We start from the raw sequence: 21,326 nt of genomic DNA on the forward strand, positions 1-21,326 counted from the left end.
CAAGGTACATGTTCATTATTCTTTGTAAAATCTGTATTGTGAACTGAGCAAGCTGTGGGTGTGTGTGTGTGTGTGTGTGTGTGTGTGTGTGTATATATATATATATATACACACATACACACACACACACACCCACAGCTTGCTCAGTTCATAATAGTTCCTTAAATGCAAATTCTGCATTTTGTCTAATAGATATCAGGATCTGAATCTCTCCAACAAAGAGAGCCTCTACATCATCATTTACTCCTGATCAGCTCCATGTTCTGTGGTCCCCATGCAGATTTTCTCTTCACGGCTAAAATCACACTCACGCAGCAAGTGTTCTGTTTTGATTTGCCATTCCTTATAGTTTCCTGAAATTCATTGATCTTTTTGACTGCTTCTGCACAACTGTTGTGGAACAATGCAACATGGAACATAAAATGAGAAACAAGGCAGGTACAGTCTGTAATCACAATGAGCTGGGTGAACAGAATTCTGCAAGGAGGGATTAGATAAGGAATTCATACAGAAAGGTGTACAATTTGCAACTCAGAAGAAATAGGCCATTCACTGATTATATTTTAATGTAATGAAGAATGCAAAAATATATCCATGTCTTAAAAATGCATTTTTAAGAAAATGACAGAATTGAATGACTTGAGAGGCTAAATGGTCTACTCTTTGTGTGTACCTTTGTTTCAACATAATAAAAATGTGCCAAGAAATCAAACATTTCTGTAATTCCCAAATATCTTCAAGGTATAATTCCAGGCAAAGTCACCATTCTTTGCTGTTCCCTCGTTGGTTTTGCTGAAATAAAAGTAAGATCTTGAGAAGGTAAACCCAGAAAACTAACATGAAGATTTTCAGGCAGCTGCTCTGCACTTACGTTTGAAATAAAAAACAAGACAAAATGGTGGCAATACAAAACAGATCAGCATTCACCAAGTCACTGACCTTCCTGATTTTGACATATATCAAAATCCTGGAGCTTCCACTTTAATGGAATTGTTTGCTCACCGGCACCAGATGGAAGGCAAGGGTTCAAGAAGCCAGTTCATTACCACCTTTCCAAGGGTAAGGAAGCAGAGGTAAGAAGTGCTGACCCCAGCAGGCAATGCCCACACCGTGTGAATGAATAAGAAGAGAATTGTGACTCCTTATCCTTAAAATTATAAATCTCCTCGTGGGGTTTAAATAACAAACTGCAAATTAATTGGTGAAAACTTGATCAGATATTATCTCAAGTTGTTTTGAAGTCTGTACAAGAGTTGCATCAATGACAATTTAGATTAGATTCTCTACAGAATGGAAGCAGGACCTACAACTCCACACTGACCATTCCTTATAGGAGTAATCCACCCAGACCCATTCCCTAACCTTTATTTACCCCTGACTAATGCACCTAACACGACAGGCAATTTAGCCTGGCCAATTAACCTGACCTGCACATCTTTGGATTGTGGGAGGAAACTGGAGCACCCGGAGGAAACCCACGCAGACACAGGGAGAACATACAAACCCCACATAGGCAGTCACCTGAGGTGGGAATTGAACCCGTGTCCCTGGCGCTGTGAGGCAGCAGTGCTAACCACTGAGCCACCCAATTTCACTTGATATGGCAAGACTTGAGAAAATGTAAATCGGTCTCCAAAACTCAGCAAAATTATGTGACGCAGAATCACCTCCCCTGTGCTCAAAGCATATGATTTTTGTACAGATACCTTTAATTAGGTGCTTTCGAATACTGACTCGTGTCTGGTGATCGGGCTCAGCATTTCAAAGACATTTGCTGCATCAAGAAATTGAAAACATTTGCTTTACTTCAAAGTTTCTTTAGTCTCATTTAGTACATATCATTCAAAAATGTGTATTGATGTCACTGTCTTCTCAATAATCTGCCCACTATTATAAGGTCAGAAATGGGGGATGTTTGCTGTTGATTGAACAATGTTCAGCACCATCCAGGACTTCTCAGATACAGAGACAAAAAAAAGCTGCAGATGCTGCCTGGCTTGCTGTGTTCTCCCAGCTTCCTGCCTATTTTGGATTGGAGCATCAGGAGGCTGGGAGACCACAGCAAGCCAGGCAGCATCAGGAAGTGCCCTGAAAAGGGTTACACAGCTCCTTCCTGATGAAGTGCTTATGCTGATTCTCCTGCTCCTCGGATGCTGCCTGACCTGCTGTACTTTTCCAGCACCACACTCGACTGTGATCTCCAGCGTCTGCAGTCCTCCAATAAGTTCTCCTTATTTATCGATCAAGCCATTTTAATCTTCCACAACTTAATTGAGTGACTTGGCATTGTATTTTGTTTTATAATGTTGATGATGTTTTATTTTGTCATAAGCACCGTAAAATAGATCTTTGTGGCACTGGTTGTATTGGTGGATGATCATGGTAACCAGTCCTGACTCTTCAATTTTGTATCTCCTTCAAGTTTCCTTTTAAACAGCTCTCTTATTGGCAGTGCCTTACAAATCCTCACAACCCATTGCATAAAATACATGTCCTGTTCAGGTTTACCGCTGGTTCTTCTGCTTATCTTAAATCTATGCTATCTCCTTATTGACCTTGTAGTAATTGAAATAGTTCCTCGTTCTTTACTCTCCCGACCCTTGTGATTTTAAATAGCTCTACCAAATCTCCCCTTAGCATTCTTTGGGGAACAAGATGGGGTAACACCCTTACTAAACAGTAGTCCCAGTTCAATTGTGCATACAGTGTGATTAAACCAGTCTTACCAGTCTCTGTGTTGGATGAAGAAGTGGTTATCTTGTAGATGATAGGAGCAGCAGCGATAATTACAAGCAAGCCACTGACAACAATCACAATGCGCAGAGGAGTCATTATCCCTGGAGTTCCACTGGAAATCCCTGTTTTTAATCCAAGACGATAATAGAACTTTATTGAGTGGGGATGGAGTTATAATCAGAATTAAACAATTTCCTGATTCAGGAGCAAGATGTGAGTTTTAAATGGAGTGACACAACTTAATCCTTTTGCTTCCTGTAAACCAATGTGAGTATGTAAACAAACCGTCCCATCACAGCTAATCAGTAGCTAATGCACTACATGTCTCTACTAATTTCACAGAACAACCCGTCAAAACAAAGCCTTTTGCAGAAAGTAAAACTTTGGAGGATTGTTTCCAGGAGTCTAAGATAATAATTGACTGTTGGTTCGCCTGTTCCTTTTATAACTGCAACCCTTCCCTGTCACCCAGACACCTCCCCCTCCCGTTCACACCTGTACACACACAATACACCACATTCTCATAACTGATGTGGGTCTTACCCAGATCCTTAGTGACAGCTCTCTGTAGTGTCTGTCCCAGGGACACATGTTTCACTTCACACCAGTAAGTATGGTTCCTCTCCCACTCTGCTGTCGGCACAGTCAGCTGGCTCACTGTCCGGTAGGTGCCTGTACTGCCCAAAGCCACTGCAAACTGGGTCACTCCCGTCTCCACTGGACCATTCTCATCTCTCCAAGTCACGGAAATATCGGCAGGGTAAAAATCTGACACCAAGCAGGTCACTGTGACATTTTGCCCGGCAGAGACAGCATCAGATCGAGGAGAGATCAACTGGATCACAGGCTCCTGAATGTAACCATCTCCAGCAAAGACAAGAACAGATCGTTAGATAAACAAATATTGACAACTTTATCATAGTCACCAAGTCAAATGTATTTCAGAAAAGTTAAGTGAAGGCAGAAAGCAATGACTTTCTTGGTTTACAGCATCAATAATGTAACACTCCAAGCTCGAAGCAGAAAGTGGGATGTTAATGTTGGGATGCATTCTGGCATAGCCCTGATTACTCATGAATCAAGTGCTTCACCTGATGTATAAGTGGATAAACTATAAGGAAATGCCAGCCAGACTGCAATGATTGAGCTCTTTGGTGATTAATAAGCTACAAACGCCAGGCAGAGTGGAGGGAGGTGGAAACCTATCCATTCTCTTCATTGTAGGTACAATTGATTGTGTTCCTGACTTTCCCTAATCTATATCATAAGCCAGAGTTGAGAGTGTGGCACTGGAAAAGCACAAGCAGGTCAGGCAGAATCTAAGGAGCAGGAGAATCGTCATTTTGGGTAGGAGCCTTCATCAGGAAGCCCTTCATAAGCAAGCTGAGCAATCATACACATAGCTTCCAGGGAGAGAGACTATAAAGATTATAATGGAATTTGTACATTCTCCCTGTGTCTGCGTGGGTTTCCTCCGGGTGCTCAGGTTTCCTCCCACAGTCCAAAGATGTGCGGGTCAGGTGGATTGGCCATGCTAAATTGCCCATAGTGTTAGGTAAGGGGCAAATGTAGAGGTATGGGTGGGTTTTGCTTCGGTGGGTCGGTGTGGACTTGTTGGGCCGAAGGGCCTGTTTCCACACTGTAAGTAATCTAATCTAATCTAATTCCTGCGGTGGCAGGGGAAGGTGCCGGGAGGGGAGGGTGGGTTGTAGCGGGGGCATGGACCTGATGAGGAAGTCATGGAAGGAATGGTGTTTGCAGAAAGAGGATGGGGTGGGGAGAGACATACGTCTCTGGTAGTGGGGTCCATTTGTAGGTGGCAGAAATGGGGGAGGTTGATGCGATGTACATGAAGGTTGGTGGGGTGGAAGGTGAGGACTGGGGTGGGTGGAGTTATGTCCTTGTTGTGGTTAGGGGGATGCTCAAGTATCCGATAGTGTTCAGGGATATGGAGGCTGGGTGGGTTAGCCATGGGGAATACAGGGTTACAGGCATAGGGGGTGAGTCTGAGTGGGATGCAGTTCAGAGGGGTAGTTTGACTTGGGCAGAATGGCCTGCTTCCACAGTGTAGGGTTTCTACGAGGAGAAACAGACACAAAATCGATAGTTAATAGAGCAAATAGCGCCGACAGAGCCAGGTAAGGGCAAGATAAAGTAGGCCCTGCTGGGGTGAATAAAAGGTGTTTATCTGGGACTGCAGACATCTGCTTTTAATCTGATTATCATAGGAACGTAAAATCATACAATACAGAGGGGGCCCTTTCTGCATGTAGTAATTATGCACAAACAAGATTACAATTTGAGTAATGAATGGTGGATACAACAGGACGTGTTTTAAAAATGTGTTCTCTTGTATTTGACAGAATTCCGTTCGAGTGAGTCTAGAACTCTCCCTGTGGGTGCATGATGTGGAGGTTCTGGTGTTGGACTGGGGTGGATGAGGTCAGAAGTCACATGACACCAGGTTATAGTCCTACAGATTTATTTGGAATCACAAACTTTTGGAGCGCTGCCCCTTCGTCAGGGGAAGTCACTTCACCTGGCAAAGGGGCACCGCTCTGAAAGCTTGTGATTCCAAACAAACCTGGTGTCGTCTGATTTCTGACCGTGTGTGTACTTGGATAGATAATGGTCAACCCGTATTCAAAACTGCGGTGGTCAACCATTAGAAGTAACATCACCAACAAGAATTCAACAGATGTGACCTTGGTCTCCTCAACCGATATTCCATGCTTGAGTAGATGCAGGGATTTTAGAACATGATATCAGTTTGAATGGAATATAAGGTTGTAGTAGGAAGGAGGAATGAGAATCTTTACAGGAAACGTCACAGGATTCAAGTTAGACTTTAGGTAGTTTTAAGACACATTTAATATTCCAGGATATCTTGAAAAAACATTTAAAGACAATAAGGTCCTTACCATTTATTTTCCTCAAGCTGTGCCTCACAGGAGTTGACAACAAAACATGTTGAATTTGACAAGTGAACAAAGATCCAGCTTCCCACTCATCGACAGCAACTGTTAACTCGCTTCTGGAACTGTAACTCCCATTTGTATTTAAAGCTGGTGGAAGTGTTTTCGAACTAAAAGTTGTGTTACGGTTATTAACTAGCCAGCTAAACACAATGCCTTTGGGATAAAATCCAACCGCCAGACACACAATTGTTGCATCTTTCTTCATACCAATCTCTTCAGAAGTTGGAGGAAGCACATAGACAGATGGTGGGATCAAATCTAAACGAGTAGAAGTGGTTATTGGTCAGAACAGTACTCTTCCAAAGTCAATTCAGAAGCAACAGAGTAATTTGCATTTAGATATCAAAACTTCAGGACATCCCAAAACACGTTAGAACCGCTGAATGCAGTTGCTGTAACTGTGCAAAAAAATGTGGGATTTAAGTTGCGCTCAGTAAAATCCCACAACTGGCAATGAAATGAATGTCAATTGGAATATTAAGAAAATAAAACTTATTTGTTTTAATCTTATTTATATATCAAAACAATATTTTCTCCAAGGTAGCGTGGTGTAATAATGGTTCCAGGCCAAGGAAGGCCCAGGGTCCATCTAACACGCTAGTTGACAGAGTTCCTATAATTAATTTTGAATAACATTGAATCCCATAAATTGACAAGAATTTTCCCAGTTCTCACCTAAACATGTGAAGATTTCTTGTTCAAGCATGCATGTCAAAAATCTATTCCACATTCTTCCACCCTGATGGAAGAAGACATGGCCTTTTGTATGCAGCCTCTAACTGATGCTTTGATTCTGTATGTGACTGCAATGCTTACTCTGATCATAACCTTTCATAATTTCATTCGTAACAAGGAGTGAAGTTTCACAGCTGTTGAGTGTGGTATGTGTGTGAAATGAACTGCCAGAGGAAGTGGTGGAGGCTGGTACAATTACAGCATTTAAAAGGCATCTGGATAGGTACATGAATAGGAAGGGTTTAGAGGGATATGGGCCAAATACTGGCAAATGGGGCGAGATTAATTTAGGATATCTGGTCAGCATGGATGAGTTGAACCAAAAGGTCTGTTTCTGTGCTGCGTAACTCTATGACTCTAGGGTATTATGAATGGGATCAAAATATAGTTATGGTGCAAATAGATCATGAGAGTTAATAAACTCATTTTTGAGCTGTCACAGGGGAAGTAATTCCCTTTAGTTGTATTTTCTACTTTTTAAAGTGTGCCACATAAAAGTAACACTGTGGGTGGCTCAGTGGCTAGCACTGCTGCCTCATAGCACCAGGATCCCAAGTTCGATCCTGCCCCGGGTGACTGTCTGTGTAGAGTTTGCACATTCTCCCTGTGTCTGCGTGGGTTTCCTCCAGGTGCTCAGGTTTGGTCTCGCAATCCAAAGATGTGCAGGTCAGGTGAATTGGCTGTGCTAAATTGTCCATAATGATAGGTGCATTAGGCAGGGGTAAGCGTAGGTGAATGGGTCTGGATGAGTTGCTCTTCAGAGGGTCGGTGTGGACTTGTTGGGCCAAAGGGTCTGTGTCCACACTGTACGGAGTCTAATAAAAAAAAACTGTCCTTACAGGATCAAATTCTTCTGATGTCAGAAATGGGTACACAAACAGTGATGCTGCACAGGTTAGGATGAAGGTTTCAAGCTCAAAGCAAAGATCTAGTGGTCGTCTTAAAATAGTAACAGAGTTTGGGAGAGTAGTCACACAGGAACTGTCTCCACTTGTTTGGACAAACTAAACTATAGCCACAACTATAAGACAGTCCTGCATAAATCCACAAGGAAACTTATGATATGAAACCTCTTTATCCATACCATGATGAGGTTATGAAACTCCTTGCCACAAGGTATAGCTGATGTGAGGTGAGACACCAGCCGATGAGAGAGCATGGAGTAGAAGGTTATCTTGACAGACAAGGAGGTTCGAGTGGAACATTAATAGTGATGTGGACTAGTTGGATTGAATGGGCCATTTCTGTGCTCTGTATTCTATGTAGTTCTACACATGAAAAATCAATGGTTGCACAGTCCACTTGCACAGCATTGTTGGTTCAAAGCTGCCAGGAATATCAGCACATTTCAGGTTGAGTTGTCGAACCAGTGAACAACTGGAGGAATCGAAACGTAGGAGAGTTATACGCCAAACCTGCTCCCATGTCGAAATTGTGAAATTCTACCAATGGCACAGCTTTAAGCAGGATCTTCAAATTTGCCACATTGCTGAGACACATAAGTGCAAGTGGGCTTGTTTTAAAAGTATGTAAAACATTTACAAAAAAGCTCAGGACTATATGTCAATCAAATAATTGAGTTGCATCCGGGTAATTTTAATGGTATTTTCAATTGGAAGAAAGAACACAAGCTACTAAAAATTCTTAATTTTCCTCATAAACCCACTTTCAGCAAAATTTCACAAAGTTAGCTCTTGTAAACGTAGACATTTTGATAAAAGGAAATAAAAATATCATTGTGATTTTACAAAATGATTTCAAAGGAGACGGAACGCAGCCTAACCAGTGTAATCCCAAATCCCTGTTGAACTCAATTTCCCAACTGTGCCCAAAGCAGGGACAACACATCTATCCTGGGACAGGCTAGTAAAGGCATGCCAGAGAATTCCTGGAGGCCTGGCACTCCAACCACAACGCCATAAACAAACACACAGATCGAGATGCCATCTATCAACCCCTCAGAAAACGAACAGGAAATGACATCACCACAAACCCACAGGAACCCCATCCAGGACAAACATATAAATAGAAAGCAGGAGACAACAGCTTCGCTTCACTTGGAGGTCGCCACTGATGATGTTACCGAGCCAGGTAATGAAACGTCTGGATATCAAACCTACAGCTCAGCGAGCAACACCTACACCCTAAAGCAGGGAGTCCCAGGAGTCTGATTCTCTAGATATTCGGACCCATACATGAAGGAACTTGACCCTGGGATAATTCCCCTTTTCTGTTTTACCTCTAGCAAAGCTAAAGGAATTATTGAAGATACGTTTGGACACAAGATCAGGGACCGCAAACATATCTATCAAAGGTAGAGCTAGGTGCAACAGCTACAGGAGGGCAAGATGGGAAACCAGGGTGGTCCTGAGAGCAGATGTAGAAGAGAATGAGTTTTTGGGAGACTTAGTGTGTAGCACAAGCGGGAGAAAATTATTTGTGAGTAGCTGGTGAGCTTTTTTTAAGGCTTAAGGTTGATTTTGTGAACTGAATTGCTAGTCTAATAAACAGGAACATAGCCAGGACTTCTAACATCCTGTCTAGATTAGATTAGATCAGGAATTCTATTTCTCATGTTCTGGATGTAGCCACGATGTGGAGGTGCCAATGTTGGATGGGGATGGACAAAGTCTGAAGTCACAGGACACCAGGTTATAGTCAAACAGAAACAAAAACATAACTTTCTGGAAAAGCTCAGTAGATCTGGCAGCACCTGTGGAGCGAAATTGGAGTTAATGTTTCGGGTCTGGTGACTCTTCCAACAGATTTATTTGAAACCACAAGCTTTCAGAGCGCTGGCCCTTCATCAGGTGAAGTCATAAAGCAGCAGCGCTCCTTGTGGTTTCATATAAACCTGTTGGACTGTAACGTGGGGTCTTGTGACTTCTCACCATGTTCTGGATGGATTGACAGCTGTGGAGGAGCTTGAATAACGTTGAACCTATGTGCCTACCTCCTGGAGGTAGTACAATGACAGCCTGAGGGAATGCAGGAATCTTCAGCAGATGGGCCAATGGGCTGAGGAGTGGCAGATGGAGTTTAATTTAGATAAATGTAAGGTGCTGCGTTTTGGAAAAGCAAATCAGGGCAGGACTTATACACTTAATGGTAAGGTCCTACGGAGGGTTGCTGAACAAAGAGACCTTGGGATGCAGGTTCATAGCTCCTTGAAAGTAGAGTCACAGTAGGTAGGTTAGTGAAGAAGGTGTTTGGTATGCTTTCCTTTATTGGTCAGTGTATTGAGTCTAGGAGTTGGGAGGTCATGTTGTGACTGTACAGGGTTTTTATTAGGTCATTATTGGAGTCCTGTATGCAATTCTAGTCTCCCTCCTACAGGAAGGATATTGTGAAATTTGAAAGGGTTCAGAAAAACTTTGCAAGATCATGGCCAGTATTAGAGGATTTGAGCTATAGGGAGAGGCTGAATAGGTTGGGGCTGTTTTTCTGGAGTGTCAGAGGCTGAGGGGTGTCTTACAGAGGTTTGTAAAATCATGAGGGTCATGGATAGGATAAATAGACAAAGTCTTTTCGCTGGGGTGGGGGGATCCAGAACTATCGGGCATAGGTTTAGGGTGAGGGGGTAAAGATATAAAAGAGACCTAAGATTAGATTACATTACTTACAGTGTGGAAACAGGCCCTTCGGGTCCACACCAACCCATTCCCCTACAGTTAACACTATGGGCAATTAGCATGGCCAATACACCTAACCTGCACATTTTTTTGGACTGTGGAAGGACCTGGGGAGAATGTGCAAACTCCACACAGTTGCCGGTGGCAGGAATTGAACCTGGGGCTGTAGCACTATGAGGCAGCAGTGCTAACCACTGTGCCACCTACTAAGGGGCAACCTTTTCACACAGAGGGTGGTACGTGTATGGAATGAGCTGCCAGAGGAAGTGGTGGAGGCTGGTACAATTGCAACATTTAAAAGGCATCTGGGTGGGTATATGAACAGGAAGGGTTTGGAGGAATATGGGCCAAATGCTGGCAAGTGTGACTAGATTAATTTAGAATATCTTGTCAACATAGATGTGTTGGACTGAAGGGTCTGTTTCAGTGTTGTACAACTCTGTGACTGTATGACACAGGTCACCAGGCAGGCACAGAATGCTTCCATGAGGGGGGAGTCTCCCTGACTGACTAGAACTCAGTTCCAAATACTTACTTCAAAAGTAGTTACAAGAAATTAATATATAAGATATTGTGAATGAGGCTGTTAATTTAACTCACCATCTTTACTGATTACTTTTCTGATGGGGTAAGACAGTGTTTTATGTGAAACCAGGCAGGTGAAGTGAAGACCATGAAGCCAGTGGTGTGTTGGCACTGTCAGCTCACTGATCATGGTGTAGCTGTCTTCTGATTCCGTCAGTATCCCAGAGTTTGAAACCCCTGAGGAGAGCTGGGTGCTGCCGACGTACCAAGACACCGAGACTGTGTCTGGATAGAAATCACTTACCACACAGACCAGTGTGCAGTCTGCCTGCAGAGAGACCTCCTCAGGTGATGGGTGAAGGAGCTCAACAGAAGGTGGTCTGGATGTGATAGCTGGGTTGGGAAAGTAAGGAACAGTTCGTTCAATTTCCTTCGAGTGAATCTGTCGGGATTTAGCCAATTCTACACTGTGTTTTACCGTCACACTTTCTAACCTCACTTTAGCACCTCCTCAACATGAAGTTCATGTTTGTACTTTCTGAATCACTTTCTAAGCTTTTTTTAAAATTACTTGTCATCAATTTATTCAGAGGTGTTATTGCACAAGTTGGATGAAGGAAGCTGGCCTCCTGGGCTAGAGGTGAAGACGTTGCCACTTCACCTCCCCAGCTCTTCAGCTTTCGCTTGTATGTTGCAGATGGGGTTGATGGTCTCTGACCCACTGGTGATTCCTGGCTCAGTTTGCCCACTAGCTAACATTACACAAGCATGCTCCACATTCTGCAGCTAATACCACATCCTCAGTGCTCAGTAAAGTCACACCCAGGTGCCTGGGTTAGAAGGCCAATGCTGCACCCACCGCGGAATGAGAGGGACAGGAAGCAGCAAATACTGCACTCTGGAAATGAGCAACTCTGAGTCCCCACTGCCAAGCCAGCTCCCTGACTGATGGCTATTCCAGACGGAAGGGTCAAGAAAACTGTTTGTTGGAGCCAATCAATTTCAGCCTCCCCCATCCCCCCTGCAATGAGGCTCATTCTGGACTGCTTGGAGGAGAGTGCCTGTTGCATTTCCACCTCCTCTAGCCTGGGAGAGAGAGGTTTCTGATCTCTCCTGGACATCATAATCACAGAAACCCCACAGTGTGGAATCAGAACATTCAGGCCAACGAGTCCCATACTAACTCTCCAAAGAGCATCTCACCCAATCCCTGTAATTCTGCATTTCCTGTGGCTAACCCGGACACTTATGGGGCAATTTAGCATGGCCAATCCACTCTAACCTGCACATCTTTGGACTGTGGGAAGAAACCAGAGCACCCAGAGGAAACCTACGCAGACACAGGGAGAATGTACAAACTCCACACAGACAGTTGCCCGAGACTGGAATTGAACCTGGGTCCCTGGTGCTGTGAGGCAGTAGTGCTAACCACTGAGCCACCGTGCCATCCCAACTTGTGCATTAACTCTGCTTTCTCTGTGCACAGAGCTTTTCCAGTAATCTGTGTTTGTGTTGCTGAGTTCTGAGGTTGACACTGACCTGGCTTCACATTGAGGATCACTGCACAGCCACACCATTCATTTGTCTTGAGCACAGTGTCCATACTCTGACAGTAAAAGCTCCTGGAATCCTCCTTTTTGACCCTCTCGATGGTTAAAGTGAGGTCACTGTCATTGGTGGCAGAGAACCGGGGCTCGAAGCCGGGATGCTGGACGATGTTGGTCGATCCCGGGCTCATGGACAAGATCCATTTGATGTTGGTGGTGTTCACTGGTACGTAACCCCAGATTAGCACGTGGTCATCCTGCTGCCTGCTGCTGAGACACCCCAGGCTGACTGTTTCACCCTCGCGGACATCGCGTACCGCCTGCAGAATGATCAAGTTGGCGTTGGAGAGCACTGCATCTGAACAAGGGAGGGAGAGAGAGAAAAACAGCAAGTCAGGGCAGCTTGAAATAAGTTACAAATGTTATGTTGGAGAGACACAGCCACTCAGGCAGCATCGAGGAAGAGGGGAATCAACATTTTGAGCATAAGCTCTTCATCAGAAATGCAAAGGGGTGAGGGTAGAGACAGAATAGACAGAGAATTTGGAAAGCTGGTGAGCTTTTTCAGCAATCTCTGTTTATGTTTCTGATTTCCAGTGTCCACAGTTATTTTGGTTTTGTTTTGAGAGAGAGCTTAGCTCCTTACCTATCTGCCAGGCCACCAGCAACAAACTCCAACAGCGCCTCTGCATTCTCAACTCCCTTCACCCCGGCTCTGATCAGTTGGGAAGCTCAAATGACTGTGTCACTGAGAGAAGTGGACAGTCAGCTCCTTCCTCATTTGTCCAAGTGCAGCAGAGAAGGGCAGGGCATGAAGGAAACTGCTCTAGAATTAACTTTTCAATTCATCTCAAACACAACCACCAACCTCGTACGGAAAGCAAAAAGAAAACACTGGAAATCACGACAGGCCAGGCAGTTTGCTCTCTCTCTCTGTCTCTCTCTCTCTTTCCCTCTCTGGACGCTGACTGACACACTGTTATCTCCAGTATTTGCTGTTCTCAGTACAGACTCCATCATTTGCCGTAATTAGTCCCAAGTTGCATGACTCCTTGTCCTTGGAGGTGACCCAACCTCCACTCCACTCAGAGATGTCAGAGCAAGGGCCTGACCTGCAGAGAGAGGGCTGCACTCTCACTAAGTTCAGGAAAGTTCAGATGAGTTTGGCCACACAAAACAAAAGATCCTGAGGGTCCAGCTCCTTCCCCCTTTAACACCCGACCCTGTGCCCCCTTTAACACCCGACCCTGTTCCCCCTTTAACTGCCCACCCTGTTCCCACATGAACACCTCACCCTGTTCCCACATTAATATCGCCCCCTGTTCCCACATTAACTCCCAACCTGTTCCCCCCTTAACTCCCCACCCTGTTCCCCCCTTAACACATCACCCCGTTCCCACATTATCACCCCATCCTGTTCCCACATTAATATCCCACCCTGGTCCACATTAACACCGCACCCTGTTCCCACATTAACACCCCACCCTTTTCCCACATTAACACCCCACCCTTTTCCCACATTAACACCCCACCCTGTTCCCACTGAAACAACCCAGCCTGTTCCCACTTTAATACCCTGCCCTGTTCCCACATTAATACCCCACTCTGTTCCCACATTAATACCCCACTCTGTTCCCACATTAATATCCCACCCTGTTCCCACTTTAGCCCTCCACCCTGCTCCCTGGCCAATATCTCTGTCTCAGTCTTGCTGCAGTGCTCCAGTGAAGCTCAACACAAGCTGGAAGAACAGCACCTCATCTTCTGCTTGAGGACCCTGCCGCTCTCCAGACTCAGTATCACGTTCAATAATTTTAGGGCTTCAACTCTCCCATGTCCTTGTCTCAACCCCTACACCCCAAGCCTTGTTTTCACACAGTCTGCCATAATGCACAACCCATTGTTAGTCACTAACAGTTACTCACACCTTTGTCTGTCCAATTGTTCTTCTCTCTCTTTGGGCTCTATCCCACCTGCTGTTTTCTCCTGACCCTCTACTCCCACCTACGTTCTGCATATAAACCAATATTCCTAGCTGCCATCAGTTCTGAGGAAGGATCGCCTGTTTTGAAATGTAAGCTCCGATTTCTCTCTGCAGATGTAACCAGACCTGTCCAGTTTTTCCAGCAATTTTGGGTGTAAGCTCTGAGACAGCGGCTTCACAGAAACGCAGGGCAATGGTTATTGAGTTACTGTGGCAGTGGGGAGCTGGTGCTGTTTCTGAGGATGTGTGTGCAAGTTAATCCTGTAGCTGTAGTGGGAAAAGAAGCTTAGAGATCAGGAATGGGAGAGGAATATGTCTGAGACCTTATTGTGGGTAAGATGGGATGGTGTGCTGATGGTAATCTTGGCACAGGAGTGTCTTGATTAGATTAGATTCCCTACAGTGTGGAAACAGGCCCTTCGGCCCACCAAGTCCACACCGACCCTCTGAAGAGTAACCCACCCAAACCCCTTTCCCTCTGACTAATGCACCTAACACTATGGACAATTTAGCATGGTCAATTCACCTGACCTGCACATCTTTGGACGGTGGGAGGAAATCGGAGCACCCAGAGGAACCCAGACACGGGGAGAATGTGCAACCTCCACACAGACAGTCACCCGAGGCTGGAATCGAACCTGGGACCCTGGTGCTGTGAGGCAGCAGTGCTAACCACTGAGCCACTATGCCGCCCCAACTTAGTGTTGGAGAAAGGAAAGAAATTAAACTGAAATGATTCAAACAAGAAGGAACTGGAAAAAATAATGACATTTCAGATATTCAGGAACAGGAGTGACATTGGCAGTGGAAGGAGAGGAAGGCAGTGATGATGGAGGAAACTGGGATTTGAGTTTACATCATAGCCACCAGCTCTGATCCTGACATTGCCTGGAATTAACGGATTGAGTGAAATCAGGATATGAACCTCATTTATTCCCACTCCTTCACTTCTCTAGCTTCCCACAAAATTCTAGGGTACACCTGATCAGGTCCTGGGGATATATCCACCTTTACCTGTTTCAAGACATCCAGCACTTCCTCCTCTGTAATGTGGACATTTTGCAAGATGTTACCATCTATTTCCCTACAGACTATATCTTCCATATCCTTTTCCACAGTAAATACTGATGCAAAATACTCATTTAGTATCTCCCCCATTTTCTGTGGCTCCACACAAAGGCCGCCTTGCTGATCTTTGAGGGGCCCTATTCTCTCCCTAGTTACCCTTTTGTCCTTAATGTGTTTGTAAAAACCCTTTGGATTCTCCTTAATTCTATTTGCCAAAGCTATCTCATGTCCCCGTTTTGCCCTCCTGATTTCCCTCTTAAGTATACTCCTACGTCCTTTATACTCTTCTAAGGATTCACTCGATCTATCCTGTCTATACCTTACATATGCTTTCTTCTTTTTCTTAAACAAACCCTCAATTTCTTTAGTCATCTAACATTCCCTATACCTACTAGCCTTCCCTTTCACCCTGACAGGAATATACTTTCTCTGGATTCTTGTTATCTCATTTCTGAAGGCTTCCCATTTTCCAGCCGTCCCTTTACCTGCGAACATCTGCCTCCAATCAGCTTTCGAAAGTTCTTGCCTAATACCGTCAAAATTGGCCTTTCTCCAATTTAGAACTTCAACTTTTAGATCTGGTCTATCCTTTTCCATCACTATTTTTAATCTAATAGAATTATGGTCGCTGGCCCCAAAGTGCTCCCCCACTGACACCTCAGTCACCTGCCCTGCCTTATTTCCCAAGAGTAGGTCAAGTTCTGCACTATCTCTATAGGTACATCCACATACTGAATCAGAAAATTGTCTTTTACACACTAAAGAAATTCCTCTCCATCTAAACCTTTAACACTATGGCAGTCCCAGTCTATGTTTGGAAAGTTAAATTCCCCACCATAACCACCCTATTATTCTTACAGATAGCTGAGATCTCCTTACATGTTTGTTTCTCAATTTGCCTCTGACTATTAGGGGGTCTATAATACAATCCCAATAAGGTGATCATCCCTTTCTTATTTCTCAATTCCACCCAAATAACTTCCCTGGATATATTTCTGGCAATTCCTCCCTCAGCACAGCTGTAGTGCTATCCCTTATCAAAAATGTCACTCCCCCTCCTCTCTTGCCTCCCTTTCTATCCTTCCCGTAAACTTTGTAAATTTATTTCTGACATGTTTCTAATAAATGAGTCCATACATTTTCTAAAAGCATTGAAATAACGATGGACTATATAAAACAGAAAACAGCATTGCAAACCATTTCCAGAATCTAACTCATATAATCTATAGGCAGCTTAGTGCTGCATGGTACAGTTCTGGTAATTTATCACTTGTGGTTAGTGAGATGTTTTGTTCGTTCAGATAAACGTTACTGAATTTAAAAAGGGCTATTTTTGACGCAATATCCAATGGGTTCCGAGAGATTGTTCTATAACATTGATGACTCCACGTGTGGAAGTTCTCAGACTAAAGTCCCAGGGTCAAATCTTCCTGAACGATGCAGGCAATTCTCCCATGTACCCTACATAAACTACCCAGCAGCAGTTACTGAGCAGGAGATCTGAGCTGTTAGCTGCAGTTTGCTCCTGGGCTGCTCTGGGCTTTCAGACTCCAGCAACGGGGACTGGTTTTGGACATGTAGCAGCCTTACTGCAGAGTCATGGCACATCTCTGACCCACCCAACCCTCACCTCCCTCCCCATTACTGTACAGCTCTGCACTTTAATGCTGCTCTTTGGAACACAATGCTACCTTTCATTGGAATCTCACCACCAGGCCACTGGGTAGGGGAGAGGAGGATGGTGGAACCTCACCAATTAGATCAGGGAGCATCTTAGCTCTCATCCTCTGCTCTGTTGGGGCTCCATCACCTTGGGCCCTCTATGGTGATCACGGTGTCTCTGCCTTGCCTTGCCAACACACACAGTCTCCCCTCAGTCAGAGCTTGAAGGCTAATGCCTGGCCTTACTGAATAGGCACAGAAGTGGGCAGCTCAGGGACTGGCCACATTGCTGTTCCATCACCCTCACACCTACACCATGTCAGCACCATAGGCCTCACCCAGACAGTATAGCAGTGCTCCTCCTTTAGCCTCCAGTCACAGCCCAGTCTCTGAAATCAGACCAGGGGCTGGGGTATGGTCAAACTCCCACCAGCGTGGTCAGTGTTAGAAGGTCCATTACCACTCCACTCTGGGAAGTAGGGCATGGTCAGTCCAGAAAGGCCAGCGCAACCAGGTTAGGGATCAACAGAGATCAGTCAGGGATCACCATGGAGATCAACACAGAGATTAGTCAGGGTGTTTCATGAAGATCAGTCAGGGATCTTCACAAAGATCAGTCATCAATTGCTGTCCATTTAAGTTGTTTCGAGTGGAGAGTGGGTCAGCTCAGTTCTGGGGATTGAAGAGGCCATGCAGGGATGTGGGGTGGGGCGGGGGGGGAGGGGGGGGGGGGAGCAGGCAGTGTGAGCAGGTGATGGCAGCTGTGGAGCTGAGAGAGCAGCAGTGGTCTTCAGAGGAAGGAAGAGGGAAGAGGGAGGAGGGAGGAGGGAGGAAGGAGGAGGACATTGAGCAGGAGGATCAGCACCATCAGTAGGACAGAGTGATGCAGCAGTGTGGACGAGAAACCAGCCAGGACAGCACGGACCCCTCGGTGCCAGTCGGTGTGAGCTGGGTACTGTCATCACTCACTGACTGTAAATCGTTATCTCTCGAAACGCAGGCGGTCCGTGTCTGTGCTGGAGACTGTGAATGTTTGTTTTTCTCTCCTTTTGCTGTTGCTGAACATTTTTAACTATTTGAAGGATTTCTATTGAACAGTGAGAAGATGTGAGACTAATGTTTGGGAAAGAGTACATTGGGTTGGCAGCTGATGTGATGTCAAAGACGGGGAGCCTGTGTAATGATGCATTTATGTGAACTGATATATTGATGTGTATTGATGAGTATGATGCATTGATAAGAATTGATGAGTATCGTTGAGTGTGATGTATTGATGCATTAATGAGTATTGATGAGTAGTAGGGGCATGGAATGCCCTGCCTGCAACAGTAGTAGACTCGCCAACTTTAAGGGCATTTAAATGGTCATTGGATAAACATACGGATGAAAATGGAATAGGGTATGTTAGGTGGGCTTCAGTTTGGTTCCACAAGTTAGCGCAACATCGAGGGCCCAAGGGTCTGTACTGAACTGTAATGTTCTATGTTCTATTGATGTGTTTTTATTGATGAGTATTGAAAAGTATTGATGTGTTTTGATGTATTGATGAGTATTGATGCATTAATAAATATTGATGAGTATTGATATGCATTGATGTATTGATGCATTAATGAGTATTGATTAGTATTGACGAGTATTGATGTATTTTGATGTATTGATGAGTATTGATGCATTAATGAGTATTGATGAGTATTGATGTTTTGATGCATAATGATGTATTGATGGGGATTGATGAGTACAGTATTGATGTATTGATGGGGATTGATGAGTACAGTATTGATGTATTGATGGGTGCGATGCATTGATGGGTATGAACTTGTCTTTGCAATGAAGTGCCACCTGGGTGCAGCCAGAGGGTTGACCTCCCGGTGTGTGCCATGTGAGTAGTAGCTGTTGGTTGGCAGGGTATGGCTGAGTTGGAAAACTGGAGCCAGTCCAGGCAATTCCAGTAGGTGTTGGCAGTGCCCAATACTTGCACCATTGCTGAGCGCCAGGTGGCACAGGAGGGGGCCGGAGGATTGGTGCAAACACAATGAATGAAGTAGAGAGAGAGGGAACTCCCCAGGACTGGGGCGGGGAGGGGGGGAATACTCATGACATTGAGGCTCGGTCAGTTTCTGGTTCCTAGTTTAGTTTTCAGTTGTTTCCTGAGTATTATAAAGAACAGAAAGTTCTGGCGAAACTCAACAGGTCTGGCAGGACTAAATCTCGTTTTATTTCCTGCATGACATCTCAGGGCTCCCCCAGCTTGTGCTGACAGCTCATTTCCAAAAAATAATAATAACACAGAGTGTGACTGCAACCCTTTCTCGGTGGGGAACCACAGAGAAGGAATTACAAAACCCGTTGTTCAGTGCGGAACGGACCTCTCTGTGAATCGGGAAAAGCTCTTTGAGGGAAGAAACCGAGCTGTTAAAATGTTCTGCATCTTTTTCCTGGTGAACCTGCGACTGAGTAAGGAGCGAGTTCCCCTGTGTTTGTGTTTATCCCCATCCCCACTGTCTCTGGTTGCGCCCCACTTGACCATTCTCTGTCTTGTCCATTTCAGGTCCAGTTGTATCTCACACCGCTCTGTTTATACCTTCGGCTACTGTCCTCGGGCAAGAGGGAGGATCAGTAACACTGAAGTGTTCAAGTTCTAATACGGAACTCCTGATGAAGTGGGGCTATGTCACCCCTGGCTCGTCAGAAACCAAATGGCTCTTGTACTGGAGCCCGGGAAAGTCAATCGCTGCTCGAATGCCAGGGATCGAGGCTCGATTTTCCGAATCCAGGGCCAGCAAATACTCCTTAAAAATCGATAACTTGAGAGTGGAGGACTCCGCCACCTATTACTGTCAGAGCGGGGAGGATGGAGCTGACTGGTGTGGCTGTGGGGTCATGCTGAAGGTAAAACCAAGTAAGTGAGAGGGAATACTGAAGCAGGTCAGAGCATTAACTCTGGCTGTGAAAATGGAACAAAGTGTGTAATGCTCCCCCAGATAACGAGGAGGAATAATGTAAAGGTTGTTAGAGGTGGATCCATTTAGAAATATTTCACTTACAGGTAGTAATCGATCCTGCCGAGGTTGATATTGGTCACTGGGATATTTCACTCTCACTGTGATCATTCAGGTCTTCCCAAAGTCTTGCAGTTTTTTTCAAATCAATTTGTTCAGAGATAATATTACACAGCCCTGGACATGAACCCAGGCCTCCAGCTCCTGAGGTAGGGACATTACAACAGCACTACAAGACCCTTTGTGAGTAACACAAGCCTGGCAACTGGACAGAGCAGGTTAGATTAAAGTGGTGTGGATTGAGCAGAATAGTCAGAGCCATCCAGTACAGTTCCGTCCAACCTGTCCATGCCGACCATAATCCCAAACTAAACTAGTCCCACCTGCCTGCTCCTGGTCCATATCCCTCCAAATGTTTCCCACTCATGTACTTATCCAAATGTCTTTTAAACGTTGTACGTCCACATCCACATCCACCACTTTCTCAGGAAGTTCATTCCTCACACAAAACACCCTCTTTGTAAAAAGGTTGCCCCTCATGATTTTTAAAATCTCTCTCCTCTCACCTTAAAAATGTACCCCTTAGTCTTAAAATCCCCCACCCTAGGGAAAAGACACATTTCCCTGGTGTAGATGGATCAGGTCAGCATCACTGGGGAGGGAGGGGGTGAACTTGGTACAGATGAGCTGAAATCACAGACGTATTGGTGTACAAGGAGACCATTCAGTCTACTGTGTCTCTGCCAGCTGTCCAACTGATCAATCCACTTAGTCCTATTCTCCAGCCTTTGTCCTTTGACCCCGAACATTGCTCCTTTTCAAATAACTGTCTAATTTCCTTTTGACAGCTTCCGTTAAACCCTGCTTTTGGGCAGTGCATTCCAAATCCTAACCACTCACTCCATGAGAAAAGCTTTTCCTCATGTCTTATTTGCTTCGTTTAGCAATTACTTTGAGTCTGTGTCCTCTCATTCTTAGGTCTATCATGAGTGGGAGTGCTTCCTCCCTGTTAATTCTGTCTAACCCTCACATTCAGATTTCCTGTCAGTCTTCAAGAGGAATAACCCCACCTTCTCCAATCTACCTCCATAACTGAAATTCCTCAGCCCTGGACCCCAATCTAGTAAGACTTTGTCTGTGTTCTCTCCAAAGGCTTTACCATTCTTCCTAAACTACAGCGCCAGTCCAAGGCACAATGTTCCAGCTAAGGTTCAACTAGGTGTCTTGTATAAGTTCACTATGAACTCCTTACTCTTATGCTTTGTCCCTATTAATAAAGTCTAGGTTCCTCAAATTGTTCTGCCATCTTTAATGACAAATGCATTGATAAATGCAGGTCCCTCACTCCTGCACCTCTTTAAAGATACATCTTTTCGTTTACATCTCCCTGTTCTTTCGATCGAAATGTGTTGCCTTCCTTCTGCACAATTAACTCCACCTGCCACTCACTCCACCAACGT

At 44.8% G+C, this 21,326-nt stretch overlaps 1 long non-coding RNA gene across 1 annotated transcript; it reads right to left on the minus strand.

Moving 5' to 3' along the window:
• Positions 1 to 680: 680 nt before the first annotated feature.
• On the minus strand, positions 681 to 2,838 carry LOC132823125 (uncharacterized). The gene is made up of 3 exons (XR_009645497.1): positions 2,727 to 2,838; positions 1,707 to 1,774; positions 681 to 792 (listed from the first exon to the last, which is right to left on the minus strand). It is a non-coding gene; the product is annotated as an uncharacterized LOC132823125 (long non-coding RNA).
• Between the last annotated feature and the right edge of the window lie 18,488 nt (positions 2,839 to 21,326).

This window comes from Hemiscyllium ocellatum, chromosome 16 (genome assembly GCF_020745735.1).
Source record: "Hemiscyllium ocellatum isolate sHemOce1 chromosome 16, sHemOce1.pat.X.cur, whole genome shotgun sequence".
Taxonomy (NCBI): domain Eukaryota; kingdom Metazoa; phylum Chordata; class Chondrichthyes; order Orectolobiformes; family Hemiscylliidae; genus Hemiscyllium; species Hemiscyllium ocellatum.